Source organism: Mixophyes fleayi, chromosome 3 (genome assembly GCF_038048845.1).
Source record: "Mixophyes fleayi isolate aMixFle1 chromosome 3, aMixFle1.hap1, whole genome shotgun sequence".
NCBI classification, from domain to species: Eukaryota; Metazoa; Chordata; class Amphibia; order Anura; family Limnodynastidae; genus Mixophyes; species Mixophyes fleayi.
The window spans coordinates 339537408-339552096 of record NC_134404.1 but is presented as its reverse complement, the minus strand read 5'-3'; the positions used below and the strand labels follow the sequence as shown (position 1 = coordinate 339552096).

Here is a 14689-nt window from a genome sequence, read left to right as displayed (position 1 = left end):
ACACACTGACCAGACTTTCAAACGAGCGGTCGTATGTCGGCTGGTTGAGCCGATTATTGGACAAAAATCCTGTAGTGTGTACCCAGCTTTAGACATTGTTGGCATGATTCATGTTCAGACATGCATTCATTTGCTTAGCATATCTTGATATAGCTATGTGTATGCTCAGAAATGGACCTGACGCCAATCACCTAAATTGTATGCAATCCATGTCCAAACACAACTGATACGACTGCCTACGGAGAGATGGGCAGAATGGTGGAGGAAAGGGGCGGCCTAATAGGCCATGTACAGTAAGGGCGTGCCAAGATCACTCCCATGTAGAAGGGGCTGACTGAAGTCCTGGGTATCTTGTAAGTACGCTTCTTTTCACCTGTGTCATTTACACCCACTACAGGGCAGGTGTAAGTGCTGACTGATGGAGATGTCTGACCCGGCAAGTCTTTGATGTAAAGAGTACATGTATGTGTGCCACTAGATATCACAGAACATGTGTATACAAGTAAGATAGACTAAGAATACCAGTATATGTACAGTCCACATTGAAATCGTCAAGCAAACACCGGAAGTATGTCTGTTTCCTTCATCAAAATACATTAACTCTTTTAAAATAACGTCAGTTTTAATTACATACCATATTTAATAATTATCCTGTTTATGCTATTCAGTGTTGAATTGGCTTTCTGATTTGTGACAGACCAGATCTGCAATAAACATGCTCGAGAAATTGTTTAAAATCTAGGGTAAAAATGTAGGAGCCTGGCTACTATTAAAACCTTTTTATGTTAGGTACTAATAAAAGACCATACACATAGCTCACACCTCTTACAGACATGACAGCCTCTTCAATCCACAACCCTTCTCTCTCCTAACCTCAGTCATATTTGTCTCACTCCTGTATACCCCTGCAAGTACATTTTTTATACCCTCACTCCTCAAACTCATTCACCCTCTCCTATGTTCTCAGTGCCCACTCAATCCCCCTCTCCATCCCATTTCTCCCCTCTTCATCTCCTCTGTGTAATCCTCCTATTAACATGCCCCCCTCATCACCACCATGGCCCCATCATTTCCCCTTTTTATTATAATAATTCTCCATACACAGCCATCAACCCCTCATCCTCATTGGACCAACCAATCCTCAGTCATTATTTACCCCAATCATCTGCCATTGAGCATCAGTGTTAACTCTCTCAATAGCCTGTCATTTGACACAACATTCTGGGGCATCAGTCAGGTGGCTGTTATAGAGAAAGCTCATTAGAGTGCTCTTTGCGGCTAGGGAGAGCCTTCTCCAATGGAAGCAGCACTCAGAGGGACAAATGCACTGATTCATGTAGGGCATGGCACAACTTTTAGGTGACATTGCATACAGGATCTGCTGAGCAATGTTAAATACACTGTCTTTCCAGTGTATGTTCATGTGGATCTAAACTGCTAATCAGATTCTGATCATTCAGAAATTGGTGGACTGGGTGATAACTGTAAACTGGTGTAGTCCTCATCCGCTCACTCTACTTGTGCCCTTTAAGATCAAGCTGTAAAGCTTGAATACCAAATGGTGAGATCTATCTTTCACAGATATGTCTGTGCATTGTTACCTGATGGCAAAGATATAGTGAGAGATTCTCAGAGTGGATGAAAGTACTGAGGCCATAGAGATTACAATGCTCCTTATAAGCTATTTTATTACATGGATGTTCTAGAAAGGAACAATATTAGATGCCATATGTATTCGTTATCCACCCAGTAGGCATGGTCCATCTATATTGGAGAAACAATGGTATATTTTTAGACCAGCAATAAAAGTAAATTTGCTTTTCATGAGTAAATCCTGACTAGCATGTTGTAGTATACTTCCACCGTAATAGTGTTTGGTACAGTTTCTCCAGCTATTGCACATTGCATCACCAATGTGATCATTGCCAACCCTCTTACGAAAGAAAGGTCAATTACAACTAATCTGGTAAATCATGGAATCACTGCTATGCAATTGAGTTGTTCATATGGAAGCAAAGATTCTGTGTCTAAGTGAACTGTCAACACGGACGTCCACTGACAGGATGGTGCTGCTTACTAAGCGGACACTGGCTGGCGAACTGCAGCATTCTAAGGTGGGTCGCTGGGTCCCAGAAGAAAGAGCAGAGTGTCAGGGAGTAATGATCTGACACACCCTAATAATTATGTCTGATATTGGGGATATATGTTCAGGACTTTGCATTGCTACAGCATATTTCTGCTAGATACTAGGTGTATGACTGCTCTATTAACGATGGGAACAGGAGTGCAGTGAAGGCTGGACAGGTACTGCTTGTAAGGATTCAATTATCCCGAACAATCTACTTTCAGGTGCTTTCTGCACATTGCATTCAATAGATTTTTGTAAGGCGCTGGGGAGGAGTAGGCCCATTTGCCTACTTTTTATACCTCCCTTCCAGGAGATGTATGGGGCAAGTATGTGGGGGGTGCTACAATGTGATTCTCACCATCACAGTCTCACGAGTTGTGGCATACTGAAGCAGGGGACAGGGCTATAATGCGATTTGCAGTGCATGGTGTTATAATGGTACCACCCACTTCCTGGGAGTCGTCAGGGTGGCCTACTCTTTGGGAGTTTCCCATACATTCTGGGAGCACATGTAAGCATGATCAAGGGTCCTTAAAAATGATTTCAGAAAAAAACAACCTTACACCCTTATTCTCTGAACTGTAGACAGCTGGAGGAGACTCTAAACTAGTCGTTGGATCAAGGGGCAAATATAGGAACAGTGGACAAGTCACTGTAGCGGATAAGCAGGGTTTAGTTAAAGAAATTGGGAGAGGTTGGGGTCAGTGCAAGAAATAAGCAGGTTCTTAGAATCAAAACTGGCTAAAAGAACATAAAGGGGCTGCTTCATTAACGCACGCAAAAGGAATATATTGTGCGTTTTTTTAATGAAAATAGTATACGCACGTCTGTATTCAGCAAGGAGTGGCTGTAAAAATACGTCTTGATGAATACAAGTCTAGATCCACTTTGCTGTAACGGATAAGATACTTACAATACATATGTGGAATATAAAGTCCCAACAGGATGCACAGAAAAAAAACCTATATATAATGGATTATTTTTTTTAAGTAATATGAAAAGTCTGATATCGGGAAAACCAACGTAAAAGCTAGTTAGCAGAAAGGATGACATATTACATGTAGAAATAAGACATTTAGGTAGTGATGTTTATAAAATGACATTTCACCTATGTTTTACAACGTTTTTATTAGGATTACAAAAACCATGATTTTCAAAACGGGTAAATTTTAGTCAGCTGGGAGAAGTGTAAAACTTAAGACTGGAATACCCTGCCTAATAAAATCACAGAAAGGAAGTGGACCAATTTTAAAAAAATTATGAAACAATATAAAAGTGCAGGGTGGCAGCTCCCAAGCTGCCCCCTGCACTGGAATGACCTCCCTCGCTCCATCCGTTTGTTCCCTAACTTGTCCATCCACCTAACCCTCTCTCCATACTCACTCTCATCACCTCGCTCCTCTCTCCTTGCTCGCTCTCATCACCTCGCTCCTCTCTCCTTGCTCGCTCTCATCACCTCGCTCATCTCTCCTTGCTCGCTCTCATCACCTCGCTCCTCTCTCCTTGCTCGCTCTTATCACCTCGCTCCTCTCTCCTTGCTCGCTCTCATCACCTCGCTCCTCTCTCCTTGCTCGCTCTCATCACCTCGCTCCTCTCTCCTTGCTCGCTCTCATCACCTCGCTCCTCTCTCCTTGCACGCTCTCTTCACCTCGCTCCTCTCTCCTTGCTCGCTGTCATCTCCTTGCTGCTCTCTCCTTGCTCGCTCTCTTCACCTTGCTGCTCCTGCGCTTGTTCTCCTCTTCCGCCTCCCTTTGAGCCAGCCATATGTTTGCCCTCCGTTTAGGATGTAAGCTCTTCCTCCTGTGTCTCTACCTACTCTTCTGCTCCAACTTCACTATAATTTTTATGCCTGGAGCCTCTGAAGTCATGGTATTACTTGTTTAATGTTCTGTACTGTTTTCCCTGTATGGTCTATTGTTTGTATTGTGTACGGTGCTGCGGAAACCTTGTGGCCCCTCATAAATAAATGATAATAAACATGGCATCAAAATCTCTAGTAATAAAAAAAAAACAACACAAAGTTTTAAAATGAGAAGGGACTACAGAGGCATTAAGTAAGTATAGGGCACGTAAGTAAATCTATAAAACAGAAGCAAAAACTGTTTAACCCATGCACATAGAGTGGCAGAAGGTTCGTGGACACCTTAGGCACACCTTCTCCTTGGGCAAAGCACTCCTACCACAATCTACATTTTACCTTATCAGGCAGATGTGAGGGGGAGGTTGACATCTTCTGTCATACTGGTAATGTGGCGCTGGTCTGTAACATCATACCCCAACATCGCACTCCCAGACCTTCACCGACATGGAGGAGCAGCAGTTTGTCTATTGCTCAGTGTCTTAGGCTCCACTTAAAGTTTGCCATCTGCTTAGGTTCGCTTAAAGGTACTTTGAACTTGCATGCACACAATTAAATATTACTTGCTTAACTTCTAAATTAAGCTGGTTAAATCTCATGGCCCAGATGGTATATACTCATGTGTTCTAACGGAACTACGTTCGCTAATAAAAAAAACCTATTTGTTATATTCATTAACTACTTCATGTCAGGCTCAGCACCACATGATTGGTGACAAGCAGCTGTAGCATTAATATTGCAAAAGGCAACAAAATCTGAGCCAGGAAATGATAGACCAGTAAGTCAGTTGTGGCTTAATATTGTTGTTTATTTATGAGGCACCACAAAGGGTCCGCAGCACCGTACACAGAGCATGGGACAACAGTACAGGGTAAGAGTATACGGCATACAGGTAGTACAAAGACAAAGTGCAATAAGTACAAAAAGTACAAATAAGGTGCAAAAAATACAAATGCAGCAGAGATAGGTGGACAGGCAAAGAGATAAAAGTGACTATCAGTGCACAGAGTGGGAAGGAAGATGTGGAATGAAGAAAGGAGGCTGAACCTAACAGAATCAGGGCAAAGATGGAGATGCAAAGGAAAGGGAAAAGAGGAGAGACAGCTGCAGGAGTCGAGTGATGAAAAGGAGAAAGAGGAGGGGAACCGGGGACAAAGATAAACAGGAGGAAGAGGACATGAGGATAGAGCGCTCTGCTCAAGGGAGTTTACAATCTAAGGGTGAGGGGGAGACTGACAGGAGACATAGAGAGGGAAGATAGGGTTAGGGGATGAGAACTGTAAGGGAACAGATTAAGGTGAGTAAGAAGGAGCGAAGGAAGAGTGAGTGGGAGGTAAAGTATGGTGAGAAGGAGGGTGAAGAGAGTTAGAGGAGGGCAGGGATAAATGGACGAAGGATAGGCTAATCTTAAATGAGGGGTTCTGAAGGAGTGTCTGAAGTTAGGCAGACTGGGGAAAAGCCCGATAGAACGGGGGAGATCATTACAGAGAAGGGAGTAGCATGGGAAAAATGGAGTTAGAGAGTACTTTGTAGGTAAGGGTGAGGAACTGAAGCGAAGGGGGAGCCAGTGCAGAGCTTGACAGAAAGGGGGGGCAGATGAGGACCGGCGGGAGAGAAGGATAAGTTGAGCTGCAGCTTACGGTACAGATTGAAGTGGAGCAAGACGGGTGTGGGGGAGGCCAGTAATCCAGCCAGGAAATAAAGAGAGAGTGGATGAGAGTTTGGGTGGCATCAGTGGAGAGAAAGGGTCTGATCCGGGCTATATAATCGCCACCTCAATAAATAAGGACAGTTAAAATGTATGTCCTCTTGTCACCTACAGAGCGCTGAGTATAAGAAGCTTATAAATCAGATCTTTGTATTGACTTATATATTTGAAGGTAAGAAGGACATTTTCATCATTGGCACAGAGGATCGTCAGACTATAGATCTCCTTAGCCATGAAGGTGGTGATGGCCAGGTCAATACATGACTTTACAAATGGACCAGATGCCTTTCTTACACATCGGGGATAAATTGGCAGCTGCCTCGCTGGGGTTTTGTTTTACCTCCCTCTGGATGAACACAACCAGCCCACATACGCACAGGTCGAACTTGTTGGACTTCTGTTCCTTGCTATACAGGGTCAAGAACAGAAATAACAAAATGCTGCTCATCCAGTAGAGATTGTAAACTGTTAAACACTGCGAGGGGAAGCGGTGTCTCATAATACAGACACAGAGCTATCCAGCAGCTGTGACTATATGCAGCCTGAAGCCAGAAATTGTACATGACACTCATGCACATGACTGTGTCATTTTCTGAACTTTACTAGAAAAATGATTAGTTATAGAACCTTTATTTTATACCGTTGTCGGTGGACAAGTTTTCATCAATGTTCCTCAATACGTGTACCAAGGTAGACCATTATGGAACCAACCCAGGAGGCACATGACCCCAGCCAAGCCTGCCACTGACATGCCACTCTGCAGCGTCACACAGCCCTGGGTTTTGGCCGGGGATGTGAGATGAACCATGGAGTCCCCAGAAAATGGCTGCCTGCGGCTCCTTCTGGGTACAGTGATTTTTCACCCTGCCTGGGAGCACAGCATTAATGGCCTTTGTTTGAAGATTTCTTGACACATTAGAAAACACAGCACCAAGAGCTACATCCCTCTTAATGCATTACGTTCCATTAAATGAAGTACTATGCAGATGGTTGCTAGGTAGATGATTACATAGCAGTGGACCTTTCATATCTCCATTACAGAGAGATTACACAGATTACAGTTCCAAAAACACAAACTAAAAAATAACTCAAAAACCAATCAAACAGGAAAGGGACAACTACACAAACCTGTAGGTTATTTTCCAACATCAAACTATATGTTTCTAAATGAAAAAAATCAAGTCTTGCTTTACAGACTTTTTAAAGTGCAACTGAGGTAATTTTTTTTCTTTCATAACAGGATGTACAGTATGTAGTAAAATGATGCTGGTCCTAGGAATTTAATAAAGAAAGTGCTTCTCTTATTCCCAGAAAATAAAAGCTGAAAATGATCCTGGTATGGGAGTCACCATCTTCCTGTCCCTAAAAATGTGGGTAGTATTCTTTTTAGCCATATCAACTCTGTGACCTTTAAAGTATGTTAAACTACACAGCCACCTCTCCTACATTGCTATAGATGTTGATGCAAATTGTGTGAGCAGTCTGCATGGATGGTTCAAGATTGGCCATGTAGGTCCAGACATATAAGAATTACACATACTGTATGGACTCCAATTAGAACACATGCATGCTGCATGACCGTGATCGCTAGGAGGGCATCCTATAATCATTTGTATGAATTATTTATGCCTGTGCAACCTTTGGTCACTGCAGAGGAGTACTCACAAAAGCCTCTCTTTCTTGTTATTGTACTGAATATACATGCATAAGAAAATGCTTTTAATATTCTTGGTCAGTGTATCTAATACTGATAATTGATGCTCATACCAACTTTTTTGTACTTGATTTTGCAGTTGAAGGCGCCGTTGTCTTGTACTAGCACAGGTTAAAATCCTGCATGCTAATCCGTGAATCCACAGTGCCCACCTTTTACTTTCTTACATGGATTGTAATTGCTTACAACTTAGTAAAAGCAAGGGGGTACGACAGAAGACTATTTTGACGTTTAGTACATTTTACATCTGCCGCAGCACCAGTAGTAATGGTTTAAGTTAGTCTATTTGTTTTCTTCTCAAATAACAATTTGGGGAGAAGTAAATAGTCAGAAGCTGGCTGCACACATTGTAAGCCTGCTGGGGCCGAGACCTAAGTGACGGGTCAGTACCTAACTTGTCCAAACATTTGAGATCTACCATCGTACCAATTAAAAACTCCTAACCTAACATCCATTATTTCAGGGGCTTGATTACAATCTGAGTTCTGACAACAAGGACTGCAGATCAATAAGAGGTCCATATGGTGCTACAACTATTTGAGCATAACAAGGAGAATACTGCCCTGGTGTAGCTCTCTGGTTATGAACATTGCCTGTTAATCTATCTGATCACTATACAGTACACTGTATCAAAGAATTTAACAATCAAAGTTATCAACTAAACAATGATACATTTTTGTTGAACATAGAATAAAGTGCAGATATAAGATGCATTGAATATACACATTCAGAAAAAGGAAAAAAATATATATAATAAAAGGAGGAATTTAACAACTTCCCAATTTATATAAAACAATATGACCTTATCAAATAAAAAACTGAATGCACCTTCAGCTCCAAACTGTCACGTTAATTTTCACAAATAACCTTATGATTATTTCACTGATTTTTATACTTTGATTTTAATTGACATGTAATAAACTTGGTTAATAAGTTTTGATCAATCTTCAGACTATAAGGAATTAACGAGAGATTGTAAGTGGACTACAATAATAACTTCTGCTCTTTCATTCCTATATTAAATAGCACCTCCGTGTTAGAAATTAGTGTATAAATAATAAAATAATTTTTAACTTCGTTATAGGGAGTTAAAGGATATTGCTGGTGCAACAATTCTTTTACGATTAAGGATTTACCAGCATGCTCAATAGTCATTACATTAATGGCATTCTTATTTGGCATTTGGCACTACAGTACTTGTGGGGCCAAACACACAGGGCCTGATGTAGAGTTGAATACAACTTGGGTGTAATTTATGGCCCAAAAATGCGCATATAAAAATAGAGTATTTCAGTCTATACGCTGAGTTGGACCCATCTGAAATAGCCCCGGTTCTGCAACTGTAGCATTTGCACCAGGATAACATCAGGCGTACTTACGCCCACTTACAAAGGACCAGTTTGTAAGCACAATAAAATACTGGGACTTGTAGTTCCACCACCGCTGGAGAGCCACATGTTGCATACCTCTAACACAGCATGTTTGTTCCAGGTCTGGGAGGGCTTGCTGGGACTTGCAGTTCCACAGCAGCTGGAAAATTGCCTAATACTGCTCTATGTACATTCTTGGCGTTGCTGTGATGATGTTGGATGTGTTTTGCTGTCATGGTGAAATTACAGCTACACTTTTGCTGCATCAATGTCTTTGTTGAGACTGGTGTGAGGGGGGGAAGAGACAAACTATATATATATGTGAGTATGTGAGGAATGTTCTGAGGAATCTGCCGGAGCAGCTGATCTGTGAGCCGCCTCCACTCATGTGTGATATACCCAGTATCAATACTCCCATGTTTTCATCAGTGCACAGTCACTGGTCAGACAAACGCCTCCATTACTGATGTCTGTTCCCTTAGTGTTTGTTACATATCACTGAAAACTCCTTGGCACAAAATAGTATGAGGATTCCAGGGTTGGCTTTTATAAATGATCCTACTTTATTATGAAATATCTTTAAAGCAAATGTGATCATTTTAAGAAATGTATTATAGAAAGTAATTGATTACACAGTATTATCAGGGGCTTTAGGTGGACTTACCAAATTAATAGATGGCTACTAGATTGTAAGCTGTTAGGACCGGGGCTCTCTCCATCCTTCTTTTACCTCCACACTCCATGTCGCAGTTATTTATGCTGCCCCCCACTGTCCAGTGTTGCATATCACTGTGGAGATATACAAATTAACAATAATATTATAAAATGAATCTTGGTAGTGCAACTGATGTATTTGGATTTTGCAGATGCATTCGGCACTATTCTACATAACAATCTTGTACATAAGGTGAGAGTACTAATTCCAGGGGAAAACTGTGTACACAGGTAGAGAACTGGCTGAAGCAAAAAAGACAAAAGGGTAATAATACTACTCAAATTGCGATAAAGTTATTTGTGGTGTATCACAGTACTGGGCTCTGTCATTTTTAATATTTTTATTAATGATCTTATAGCCATGCTCGCCTACTCTCCCAGAATGTCAGAGAGACGTCTTAATTTCGTAGAGTCCCTCTGGACGAGCTGGCACCATCCCAGATCCCGGGGGAGGAGGACCCATCAATCCCCGCCCCCGATCAGCATTATGTAGCAGGGGGCGTGGCCTCAGTGACACAATCACGTTATATTGTTCCCTCCCGCACTTGTCACTTGACCTCCCCTCTAGGATCTCCTGGAAGGGGAGGTAATAAAAGTTGGCAAGTTTGCTTTTAGGTGGCCATGAATGTTAGGTGTCCGTATTTGCTCAAGGCACTGAACCACACTGGGGGCCTGATTCATTAAGAAAAGTTAAGTAAAAAAATTGAGTAAGTAGTCTCCTGGACAAAACCGTGTTACAATGCAAGGGGTGCAAATTAGTTTTTTATTTTGCACATAAGTTAAATACTGTCAGTTTTTTCATGTAAAGAAAGTACTGTAATGTAGATATTATCAATGTGTAATGCAATCTAATATATGGAAATGTTTACAAAACCTTTTTTTGGTGTTATACATGACTGCGTTAAAGCTCCCCTTCACTCCCCCAAAATTTCTTTACATTAGATTGCATTACACATTGATAATATCTACATTACAGTACTTTCATTAGCATATTTTTAATTGAACTATTTTTTTTACTATACAATCATCTATACCATGTCAAAACACATTACTACATTCATATCTGTACCAAAAACATACATAAATATAATAATTAGTGATTTATTTATTTATTTATTTTCTATCATTTATTTTTTCACAAGAAAATCAACTTACACAAGTTAGACATTAGTGATAAACATAGTTTAACTTTTTTTCAACATTTTTACATGATTTCAAATACTTTTCACAGGTTTTTTATTTTTAACACACCCCAAGGAGGTGCGAGATAAAACAGCATATTTTCCTGTTTTAGCCGCCGCGTTAAAAAACAACTGAATATCTTTTAACGCGGCTGCCTCTTGCACACCTTATACTTTCAATAGACCGTATACTGGAGCGCGAGAGGACCGTTTCATGAAAAAAAAACGTAGCATTAAAAATGGAATTGAATTGCGGGTAAAGTTAGCCCGCTTGAAAATGATAAAAAAAAACTGCGTTAAAATGACTTAACACGGTAGAAAAAAAACAAACTCGCTGACAATTGAATACCCCCCTTAATTCTATACATTGTGTCCTAGTTCTGCATATCCCTACCCTGAATGTGTTTTGCTGCGATGCTGAAATTGTTACACAACTAATATGATTCCAGCCTCTCAGATTTGATAGCACATATCTGAAAATAAGACAAATCTGAAAATCTTGTATATGGTTAACTGTATTAGTTGTGAGTGCAGTCACTTGCTGATCAGAATTCATGGATACCCTTGCACCGAGACCCAGAAATGATCAGGTCTGTGCAGTTTGTGGAGACCTAAACAGTTATAGGGGTAGGTAAAAAGTCATAATCATTTTCAAAAAAGGTTGAGATACAGAAAGCACAATCATAATTGCATCAAGTTCTTCAGGTAAAAAAATATAGAAATAACCACAGATATGGTTTCACTTGTTATATAACAGAATGGATCTGCAGATGAGATCTGAGCAGGTATGTCATCCTTCGTAAAACCATAAAAGTGGGATTGTGGCGCCACCAGCTGGCTGCTGTCAAGTTTGCATTACGCTGAGAATACCTTAGAATGAATAGATAATAAACTTGTACACAAGTAAAAAAAATAAACAAGTAATTATTAAGTTGAGGTTTCTTTATAAGCAAACATTATTAAAGAGCATAAGTTGCTTTGCATACCAAAAAGATACACTGCATATTTGCATTTACTAGATATTAATGTCAGGGTACGATAAAATATTACCCTTAGACAACAGAGTGGCCAAATAGCCGTGAAAACTGGGTATCTATGCATTAAAAGGTTTATTTACTAATATAACGAGGATGCATGAAGCTATATTACAAGAAGAAAGGTGAGATGAACCAGTATTCATGAAACTGCAGTCTATCAATGTCCTAGGAACAATCATCACTTCCTAGTGATTTGCGATGTTCTCATGACTATTTGTTCAGGTTACAAAATAGTTGTCTCCACTGTTTGTTGCTAGCAGGTGTTTTGTTCTTAGATTCTGTACACAGTACATAGGGTGTTGTGTTATTAACGTAAATCTGTGGTTCAAAAAGTTATTTGGTCCTAGAGAAGGGCTACAATAGTGGTCGACATAGAGATCCTGGGAACCGTCCTGGTGAGTTGATCCAATGCTTTTTCTTGATGGACCTCCAGAGCCTTAGAGTAGCACTAGCAATCTATCCAATACTTCTCCTAGATGGACCAGGGCCGTAACTAGGGCTGTGCGACAGGGGCGACCACCCAGGGCTGAAGGGGGGCGCAGTTTAAGAATATTTTAGATTCATTTGGTTAAAATTGAGGGCTAGGGGGGCAGCGTTTGACTTTCTCGCCCCAGGCGCTAGAATTTTAAGTTACGACTGAGATGAACATCCAGATCTTTACAAAAAAACACTGGTAAGGTGATCGGACGCTCCTTAGCAATGATCCTAGGAACAGTACTGGTCAGTTATTCTAATGCTTCTGCTTGATGGACCTTCAGATGATAAGAACAAACCAGTAACATGATGTAATGCTCCTTCTCTGTAGGCCTTAAGCACAACACTGGCGAACTGATCCATTGGTCTTCCTTAATCAGGATTTGCCCAATTTTGAAACAAACAAACAAACAACACCTACACGACAGGAAGCTGCTAAGATTATGATATTTGATCAGGGGGCAATAATGGACCCTGAGGAATTAATGGTGGAGGGTTAATTTTGGAGGCTGAGGGGATACTGATGGACATTGAGGAGTTACTGATGAACGATGGTGGTTAAATCATACTTGCCAACTTTTTCTCATTGGCTTCAGGGAGATCCCGGGGAAGGTGGGTGTGCGGGGGCGGGGCTTGATGAAGTACATCATTTTGTCCCCGCCCCTAAACGGTTGTCACAATTTGGCCAATTACAGCAGGGGGCAGGGGTAAGATGAAGCGATATTTGCGTCATTACGCCCCCTTCCCCCCCCCCCCCCAACTAATCTATTGCGGGGGCGAGAATCGGGAGGTTGGCCTGCTCTCCTGGGAGCCAGGGTGGTCTCCCAGAAATGCGGAAGTCTCCCGGACATTCCGAGAGAGTAGGCAACTATGCGGTAAAGAAAAGCTGCTAATGAATCTCTAGAGACTGAAGTGTCTTTTACATTTCTGTCTCCATTACTGAAGTCATGTTGTCTTACCTGTCAGTCTTTGATTAAATCTTGGTCTCCATGAAAATGGCCACCTCAATAGGCATCAATACATGGACATAGGAGACAATTTCTGAACTGTGTCATCATGCCACAGATGGCGAAGCCAACCACGTCTTGTACTGGCTCAGCATCAGGGAGAATGCCAGACTCTTCAGGGAGTGAGAGAGATCACCCCTATTTCAGGGAGTCTCCCTGACATTCAGGGAGAGTTGGCAAGTATGGGTTAAATACTGAAGGATGAGGGGATACTGATGGACATTTAGGGGTTAATTAGGAGTGATGGAGTAATAATGATGGAGATTGAGGTGTTAATGATGATTAGTGAGGAAGGATGAAGGGTTAATGACTGATGGATGAATTCACAGCTAAAAAAAAACTGTGTATGCATTGGTCAGTGCAAGTTGCTTGTATGGTATCAATTATAATTGCACAGACAACAATTACAGTTGCACAGACTTTCTTCATATTTTAAATAGCATCCCCTCCTCCTATGTACCTATAACATGTCACAATCATATTTTATACTATATTATACTCACCAGCTTTGTACATCATTGTGTCTTGCAATTATGATAATTATTTTTTACAGGCCCGTCTAAATCGTCGAGTGTAAGTCTGTCAGCAGAAGGACAAGATGGCGGCACGGTGACATCACTTTCCCGCCTTTCACTTCACACCTGGCTGCCACCGCAGCGCGCCACGGGGCGGAACCCGCCAAACGTCACTCTTCTCCGATTGGTCAGCAGTCGGAGCGCAGCCGCGGGTGATTGGTTTGATCTCCCTTGGATTATTTCCGATTGGTGGAATTGTTACCTGCGTCCAGATCAGTCGTCGTGGCCGCCATTGTGACACAGTGGTCTTAGAATACTCGGAGCCAGATAGGGGATTACTGCCACCGTGTGCTGTCAGAGATTGTCACCGTGTCCTGTCAGAGACTGCCACACGGCTTCCTCGCCATAACAGAGCCGACACCATCTCTATTAGCCGCTAAGTACTGACTCCAGGAAACCTTGGTTGTCGGAGTGTGGTTGTCGGAGATCTCAGTAAGAGCCTGTGATTACTGTATGACAATGCAATTGTCCTGAATTGATGAGTCTTACAACGGGAACATTAACCAGTAGTCCAAGAGTAGATGAGACCTGAGTCATTATATTCAATAAATTGGTTAACAAGAAGTTATTTGTCTCTAGCACGTTAGTGTCATTTATTCCAGAATATATAGATATATGGGGCGGGGCTTAATTGCATCATAAAGCCTTGCCCCCATTATTCAATGTTGTGAAATTTATATTGGGAGCAGGGCTATGGTGATGCGAGATGTAACCACATCCCCTCCTACCCACTGGCACATGACCTCTCCCCCAGGATCTCCAGGGTGAGTAGTTTTGAAAGTTGGCATGTATGATATATATATATATATATGTATACGTCCTACTTGCCAATTTTGGCAAGAGGTACTCCGGGAGATTGGGGGGGGGGGGGGTGTAGGTATGTTGGGGTACGGGGCCCGGCGGGTGCGTTATTTGGCCACAGT

At 41.6% G+C, this 14689-nt stretch overlaps 1 long non-coding RNA gene across 3 annotated transcripts in view; it reads right to left on the bottom strand.

Annotated features, from left to right (window-relative positions):
* Positions 1 to 14325, bottom strand: part of LOC142144989 (uncharacterized) — a 37417-nt gene extending 23092 nt beyond the window's left edge. For 2 of the 3 annotated variants that reach the window (XR_012689806.1, XR_012689807.1), the window contains exons 1-2: positions 13695 to 14325; positions 9443 to 9567 (exon numbers count right to left, since the gene is read on the bottom strand). This is a non-coding gene — a long non-coding RNA (uncharacterized LOC142144989). The remainder of the gene's footprint in view (positions 1 to 9442; positions 9568 to 13694) is intronic. The other variant, XR_012689805.1, reaches the window with a different exon arrangement.
* Between the last annotated feature and the right edge of the window lie 364 nt (positions 14326 to 14689).